The sequence below is a fragment of the Pleurodeles waltl genome, chromosome 5, assembly GCF_031143425.1.
Source record: "Pleurodeles waltl isolate 20211129_DDA chromosome 5, aPleWal1.hap1.20221129, whole genome shotgun sequence".
Classification (NCBI taxonomy): domain Eukaryota; kingdom Metazoa; phylum Chordata; class Amphibia; order Caudata; family Salamandridae; genus Pleurodeles; species Pleurodeles waltl.
In genome coordinates this window covers 333,377,292-333,385,946 of record NC_090444.1, presented here as the reverse complement: position 1 = coordinate 333,385,946, position 8,655 = coordinate 333,377,292, and the positions used below count along the sequence as shown (strand labels likewise).

Sequence of the window (8,655 nt, the reverse complement as noted above, 5' to 3'; positions counted from 1 at the left end):
TTCATTAACGCAAAGTAGGTGTCCACGCTAAAAAATTACGCAAACTCCATGGACTTTGGCGGTAGACGCGTCTAATGCCAAAGTATAAATATGGAGTTAGTTTTGCGTCGGAATTGCGTCAAAAAAAACGACGCAATTCTGGCGCAAACAGAGTATAAATATGCCCCCTAATATTTACAGCCACACTTTCCTAAGTAGTGTTCTTTTAGTCCTTTGGGAATTCTTACTCAAATTCCAAAGCTTCTTCTCTTGCAAACATGTAGCACATATGCTTTAATGCAAGCATTGTGTGCAGCCTCATCAGCAATTGGACTTACAAAATGTTTGTATAAACAAAGAAAATATTTTATCTTGTTGAAAAAACATTCCCCTATTACACAAATAACTATGAAAAACAGATGTGTTAGTGTTCCTATGTTAAACCTAGGTGAACAAATATCTTTGTGAAAAGGGTCCTTATTCACTGTGCAACATACAGCTATATATTAATTGGATTCTAAACAAGCCTTTGTAAGTATATAATTCTTTCATAGGCTATTGAAATGGAAAAGACAGCCTCAGTTCCCCAAGAAACTGAGCTGAACACTAAACAGTGAAAGCCATATGGTGATACAATAGGAAAAGCTCAAAGAATATTCGAAAAAAGCAAGACAGGATAGAGCCTCGTTCAAGGATTATATGGCACATAATGCATGGCTACAAAGGTGAAGGTCTGCCTTTACCAAGAAAAAGATGATTTGAAAAATAATAAGTTAAGTCATGTCTGTTAATATAACTAGATTTTGTAGGAAGTTGGCTCTGTATATACTATTTCAAAGTAAGAAAAAGTGTGCACAGAGTCCAAGGGTTCCCCTTAGAGGTAAGATAGAGGCAAAAAGAGATAATTATAATGCTCTATTTTGTGGTAGTGTGGCAAGCAATAGGCTTATCAGAGGGTAGCGGTAAGCATTTGTTGTACACACACAGGCAATAAATGAGGAACACACACTCAAATACTTATTCCAAGCCAGTAGTTTTTTATGTAGAAAAATATATTTTCTTAGTTTATTTTAGGAACCACAGGTTCAAGATTTACAAGTAATACTTGGTAAGTACCCGCATCCTCGGGGGGCAGACCAGGGGGGTTTTGTAGGGCACAGGAGGGGACACAAGCAGGCACAGAAAGTACACCCTCAGTGGTACAGGGGCGGCCGGGTGCAGAGTGCAAACAGGCCTCGGGTTTTGTATAGGAAGTAATGGGGAGACCCGGGGGTCTCTTCAACGATGCAGGCAGGCACAAGGGGGCTCCTTGGGGTAGCCACCACCTGGGCTAGGCAGAGGGTCGCCTGGGGGTCGCTCCTGCACTGGATTTCGGTTCCTTCAGGTCCTGGGTGGCTGCGGGTGCAGTGTTGGTTCCAGGCGTCGGGTTCCTTGTCACAGGCAGTCGCGGTCAGGGGGAGTCTCTGGATTTCCTCTGCAAGCGTCACTGTGGGAGCACAGGGGGGTCGTCTCTGGCTACCCACGGGCTCGCAGTCGCCAGGGAGTCCCCTGTAGTATTGGTTTTCTGCAGGCCGAGCTGGGGGCGTCGGGTACAGAGTGGAAAGTCTCACGCTTCCGCCGGGAAACATGAAGTGCTTAAAGTTGTTTCTTTGTTGCAAGAAAGTTGCAGATTTTTGAGCAGGGCCGCTGTTCACTGGAGTTTCTTGGTCCTTGGTTGCAGGGCAGTCCTCTGAGGCTTCAGAGGTCGCTGGTCCCTGTTGGGTGCGTCGCTGTTGCAGTTTTCTTCAAAGTTGGGAGGCAGGCTGGTAGGGCTGGGGCCAAAGCAGTTGTCGGCTACGTCTTCACTGCAGGGCTTCAAGTCAGCAGTCCTTCTTCTGGTTAACGTTGCAGGAATCTAGTTTCCTAGGTTCTGGAGAGCCCCCAAATACTGAATTTAGGGGTGTGTTTAGGTCTGGAAGGGCAGTAGCCAATGGCTAATGTCCTTGAGGGTGGCTACACCCTTTTTGTGCCTCCTCCCTGTGGGGAGTGGGGCACATCCCTAATCCTATTGTGGGAATCCTCCATCCACAAGATGTAGGATTTCTAAGAGTAAGAGTCACCTCAGCTCAGGACCCCTTAGGGGCTGTCCTGACTGGTGGGTGACTCCTTGTTTTCCTAATTATCTCCTCCAGCCTTGCCACCAAAAGTGGGGGCAGTGGCCGGAGGGGCGGGCATCTCCACCAGCTGGAATGCCCTGTGGCGCTATCACAAAGGGGGTGAGCCTTTGAGGCTCACCGCCAGGTGTTACAGTTCCTGCAGGGGGAGGTAAGAAGCACCTCCACCCAGTGCAGGCTTTGTTCATGGCCACAGAGTGACAAAGGCACTCTCCCCATGTGGCCAGCAACATGTCTGGTATGTGGCAGGCTGGCACAAACTAGTCAGCCTACACTGGAAGTCGGGTATGTTTTCAGGGGGCATCTCTAAGATGCCCTCTGGGTGTATGTTACAATAAATTGCACACTGGTATCAGTGTGCATTTATTGTGCTGAGAAGTTTGATACCAAGCTTCCCAGTTTTCAGTGAAGCCATTATGGTGCTGTGGAGTTCGTGTTTGACAGACTCCCAGACCATATACTCTTATGGCTACCCTGCACTTACAATGTCTAAGGTTTTACTTAGACACAGTAGGGGCATAGTGCTCATGCACCTATGCTCTTACCTGTGTTATAGTGCACCCTGCCTTAGGGCTGTAAGGCCTGCTAGAGGGGTGACTTACCTATGCCACAGGCAGTGTGAGGTTGGCATGGCACTCTGAGGGGAGTGCCATGTCGACTTATTCATTTTCTCCCCACCAGCACACACAAGCTGTGAAGCAGTGCGCATGTGCTGAGTGAGGGGTCCCTAGGGTGGCATAAGGCATGCAGCAGCCCTTAGAGGCCTTCCCTGGCATCAGGGCCCTTGGTACCAGGCGTACCAGTCACAAGGGACTTACCTGAGTGCCAGGGTTGTGCCAATTGTGAAGACAAATGTACAGTTTAGGGAAAGAACACTGGTGCTGGGCCTGGTTAGCAGGATCCCAGCACACTTTCAAATCATAACTTAGCATCAGCAAAGGCAAAAAGTCAGGGGGTAACCATGCCAAGGAGGCATTTCCTTACATGCATTGTATACATATTTGTCACAGTGAGAAGTAATGGGATGTAATCGAATATTAAAATTCATTCAGATAGTAAATGTTATTAGAGGGAACGTAATTGTATATGAATCTGTAGTGGTCTTGTTTCATGTATAAATCAATAATAACCTTTCTAATCTGAAAAAAATAAAACATCATGCTCCATTACATTTTATTGACAATGGGTCTATGTTGCTGTGATGATTTTTGAGAAATGATGACAAAGTTAATATATTGCTCTTGTCTGGAAACAAGGTTAAAAAGATGCACTGGTATTAAACGTGTTTACATTTCATGGTCATTAACTTGTTCTTGTGATATATTTGAATGAGCTGGTCACTATATCCCAAAGAACAAGAACTAGAGTGGATAGAGTGTGAAAAGTGCAAACAATGGATACATTCTGACTGTGCAGATGTGCCAGTCCCAGCAACAGAATTTCTTTTTGGACGCACTGTTTTATTGCAGATGCCACAAAGAACTTCCACTTGCAATGTGCAGGTAAATATGCATCCTGAAATTACAATATATGCTCTACTTCTTGAAAGGGAAAGTGGCAAACTGTAAGGCACGGTAAATATGGATGATAAATAAGCAAGTTTGTACTGCATAACTCCACATGTATATTTTATGAATGATACAAGTGATACTTTTACTGTTACTCTTCCTCTATATGCAAATGAGAATTCATAATAAATAATTCGGCAGTGAAGGATTGACTTTTGTCAAATACAGTAGAACAAGGAAACACGTATTTCTTTTTATCCAATTTTTATCCAACGACATTATTTGAGGTTGGAATTCCTTCATGTGCTCCCTTTATGTTGGATCTCAAGCAAGCTGCAAAATACAGATTTTCTCACATTTATTATTACAGCAGAATACTGCAACGTAATGCATAAAACTGTTTTATCCAATGATTTGTGACATTTTCACTGTAGGTATATATTGCTATATGAGTGAACCCCCATTAAAGTGAAATTATGATCATTCAAAAGTTGTGATGAGATGAAATTTCAAGCTCTCGTTAAAAGAGCATTATGCAATCAACTAATCAGAATTGATAAGGTGTAAATAAAGTCACAGAATTAGTGAAATTGTTGGATAGAAATGCAAGAGAAGACAGTTTGAAAGTATGATACAGCAGAATGCATAGTATTTCATGGTTTGGTAGGACCACAGAAATAATATACTCAAATAAATGTATACATTGAAACATTTACAAGACTCTTTAAGGGCTAGGTGTTACTATATCTTACTATGGTGAACAAGGATTTCTTCAAATGACTTATACAGACATGCATTCCATTCAGTGATGTGACTGCCTTTCTAATAGAAATGCGAAATTGACACACAATCAATTAATATGAAAGTTATATTTTTTTACTGAGAATATGCCTGGACATCAGAGGTGTCGAGAATTTACTTACTGAAGATGACATGAAGGCATGTAGCTAAAATCATTTATCTAAATTTTCCCTTTTGTGTATTTAAAACATATTCATAGTTATAACTACATACTACATGAAGTTGCTTGGCGTTTGAAGATTAGTCGAAACATGGAAAAATCATATCTTTCTATATTCCTGTACTCTTCGAAAAAGTTTAGTGACTAAAGAGTAAATGTATGAACTATACATATCTCTTATAGCCGTTAATCAACTTCTTTTCAAAAGCGCATTCCTTCATAATTAAATAGGTTTGTCATAGGTATACTTTACTATACTAACCAAGCTCTCCAGCTGTCTGAAATATACTGGGACTTATCGTCCACATTGAACATGCAACACAAGTGGCTATTAATAGCTGAATATAGGTTAAGGAGTAATATATACTTGTTGATGACTCCTAAAATCTAGATCAGAGATATGTGCAAAAAAAAATACTTTTGTAAATGAAGGAAAAACGTGAAGTGCTTTGGTGAATGTATTTAAAAAAAAAAACATATGTCGACTCATAGATGAGGAAATAAAATATACACCATGACCCAGATCTACAAAGGTTTTATGCAAGCACATGCGCCTCACTTACGGCCTATTCAGAAACTGCATTTTATAATATGCTATTCACAAGCCTACTTGCTGAATGTACATCTTTGCCTTTCCTGTGTTTTTGTGTGGAGATCTTTTCCCCAACTGGGGAGTCTCAGCATAGGTAGGTATATGTTATCAATCAATCAATACATCAAATGTATTTGTTAAGCATGCAGCTGCTTCGCCCGAAGTGTCCCATCACTTAACACCACATTAAAGTAGTAGTTGTAGAAGGTACTGAGCGAACTAGCTGGAAAATAGAGTTAACTTATGATTAAAGTGAAGGGAATTGGGGGAGAATAAGGAAGGGTTTTAGGAGGGTCAGGGAGTATGAAGGAGGGCTTAGGTAGGAAAGTTGACCCACCCAAAAAAAAAGTAAGACCATTTCTATTCAATAATATTCACTTCTATAGTTACTGCAACCCAAAAACCCAAAACTGAAGTAACTCAGTCCAGCTCAGAGCTGAAGCAAGCCCAGCACCACACATGGCTAACTACTGGTAATGCAATACCCTCCCATAGAAAATAATCACAATAGGGGCTTAAAATATAAACCCCATAGGAAATCATATTGCAGAAAGATAAATCAAAATCTTACTTAAAAATATAGATAAATATATTTTAATTTTAGAACTAACATGTAAAAATAAGACTTTAGTATTTCATTTTAAAATATGTTATTACTTTTTTGATTCATTCTGTATATCCTTTTTAATAATTATGAATACACAAAGTTTTTCTTTTAATTTTGGTGCAATTTTTATTTTTGCAATGAGTTTCATTTTTTTATTAAAAATTCCGAAAAATAATTTTATTTTTTTTCATTTACATTATTTAAAGCTTCAATTCAGAATTAAGATAATAGCAGTTGCACTTTTAACTCAAGTACTACATTTAAAATAAATACTTAAAGTTATTTTTGTTAATGTTTAGCATAGAAATATTTTTTAAATGTTTTGTTGGTCCATTTCAGTAAATGTTGCACATATAAAATTATGACACAAAGCATGAACATCATATGGAATTAACCAAGTAAGGTTTGTAAAGAAGACTTAAAAGTTACAGTAGTGGTCTAAGATGAAGTGAGAGTTGAACATGGCTTTCTAGGAGCAGCTAATGGGGTGTCAATAGTAAAAAAAGAGAATGTGAAGGAAAGAACTTATGTCCACTCTGAGGTTTTGTGTGGCCCTGGCAAGTAGATCTCACAGCATTTAATAGTCCAGAAAATTTCATGTATGCGACAAACTTCTTGCAGGGTCAAAGTTCATTGTCCTACGTAAACATACTTAATATAAAAAAATAAAATATACAAATCTAGTTTTTTTTTTTTTTTAAATGTACAGTAGCTATCACACCACTGGCAAGAAACAATTCATCATCAGCTTTATAAAATATTCACCACACTAGAATTTAAAGTAAAGAGCCCATCTGAGTTTTCACTTCAGCTGTCCAAAGTACAGTTAATAACGCTTGTCTACTTTACAAAAAAGATCCATCTGCCTTTTTAACCATAAGCTTTCAAACAAATCAATGTGGTCTCTTTAAATGCCAAGTATCCGGGGATTCCTGTCGCCTTTTCCAGGGCTGTCCTTGCAGTGGATAGGGCATGGACTCTGCCTCAGCTTCCCTGCACCTTTCCGGGCGGCGTGGGGCTCAGGAGTGTCCTTGCTCTGGTGGCAATGCATTCAATCCGTTGTCCGTGCAGAAGGCTCACCCTTCCCCAGGTCACACTGGGATGTTCCTGGTGGGGGTGGAAGTGGGTGTGACCTTACAGAAGTTGGCACCAGGAGGGAGATGTACAGAGGGTCAAAATGGCTGCCGTAGACCTCATACGTAGAGGAAGGCCGCGTATAGGCTGCACTCTGTGAGCTGAGGGAGTATGGCTGTGTTGATGGTGGTGATGGTGGTTTTGAGCTTGGGTGCCAGGGCTCTGGGGGTCCCTGGTGCAGATGACTGTGTAAGGATGCAGCAGCTGCAGCAGAGTATGGGTCAGACCCAAAAGGCAGCTCTGGGTGCGGACCAGTGATTGGACTTCCCAAGGACGAGGAGGGCACCAAAGGCTTGTAAGTGCTGTTCCAGAAGGATGGAGGGAAAGGTCTCTGGCGCCTTGGATATCCAGAAGCATCTCTCCAGGCACCAGTGCTCCTTGAGTCATTGTAGCTTCTGGGCGAGTCTCTGCTGGGCTGGCTCAGGGCCCGGCTAAAGTGCTCATCCACCACCAAACTGATGTCGCCCTGGAAGTAGGTGAACAGTACGCACATGCAGATGAGATACTCTGTCTCGGGCAGCCGCTCGTTCTCAGGCTTCACTCCTCCTCCTTGATGCTGGCCGGGGCCTGGCTGGAGAAGGAGCTGCCGCTACTGCTGCCACCGCTGGTGCTCTCTGGGGCCTCCTGCATCTTCGAGTAAAAGGAGAGCTTCTGGTGGTATGGACTATAGGCTGCAGCAAAGTATGGCAGGGGTGGACCATAAACCTGGTACATAACACCCAAACAGCTCGTGGCTGGAGGCAGTTGTTCTTGCAACTCTTCCTCTGCAGGGGACAGGCGGTCACTTCATGGGTGGCTAGCATCCGTAGACCATTGCGGGAGAGCAGACAGGTGCAGACGGTTGTCCATGAGTTTCACACACACATGCTATGTATTTTTTCAGCACAGAGGCCAAGCATAGTCCCAATGGAGCAGCCCAGGGCAAGTAGTGTTTTCAGGGCCCTGATTAGGTCTAGTGATCCCATCTCATGGTCTCTCCATCCTATCTGCCTTGGTAACAGGACCCATACTCCCTTAGTCTGTTGTTATTCAGAAAATACAAGGCCAGGACTCTTACATCTTTCTGATAATACTCCCAACAACGTGGCTTGCCAAACAACATGCAAGCACACACCTAAATCTTGTAGGCACAAACCCACAAAGACAAAACAGGCTGGTGCACACCTTTAAGCAAACAGACAAACAAATTAAAAGGACACGCTCAATAACATACATGCTGACTTGCACTTATTACGGGCATAGATACATGGAGACATGTAAGGCTCTACCTTAGCCTTGTATTCTTTCAGTACTTACCTCCCATGCAAAAAGGGTACATTTTGGCTCCCAGAGAGTGGTTCTACTACTCTTTACCGCTGTATAATTTCAGCTCTCGAACATCCCCTGTTGCATGCATGCTGCAAAGGCAACAGGTGACTGAATGTGAAGGCTGTGGGACTTGCCACATTGTGCTAATCACTAAAAGGGTTCCAGAGAACTGCAGCTCTCTGTCTCCTAAACCCTACTGGAGATGAACATGGACAAAGAACAGTGGGTCAAGTGAAGCTTGGGGAGTTGCCAGAGTTTTGGAGACTTGGAATTGGAGAGCCATGCACCAAATACATCTGAACTTGAGATTATAGAGGAAGGATTCTGGCACTCGTGAGTACAGGAATAACTCTTAGCCGGAGTTATTTTTCCAAATATGCCAGAAGAAGGTGTCTAATGATGATGAAAGTTAC

The 8,655-nt window shown here is 42.3% G+C and overlaps 1 pseudogene; it reads right to left on the bottom strand.

Annotated features, from left to right (window-relative positions):
- Window positions 1-6,851: 6,851 nt before the first annotated feature.
- LOC138297029 (transcription cofactor vestigial-like protein 2 pseudogene) lies at window positions 6,852-8,330 on the bottom strand (annotated as a pseudogene).
- Window positions 8,331-8,655: the final 325 nt, after the last annotated feature.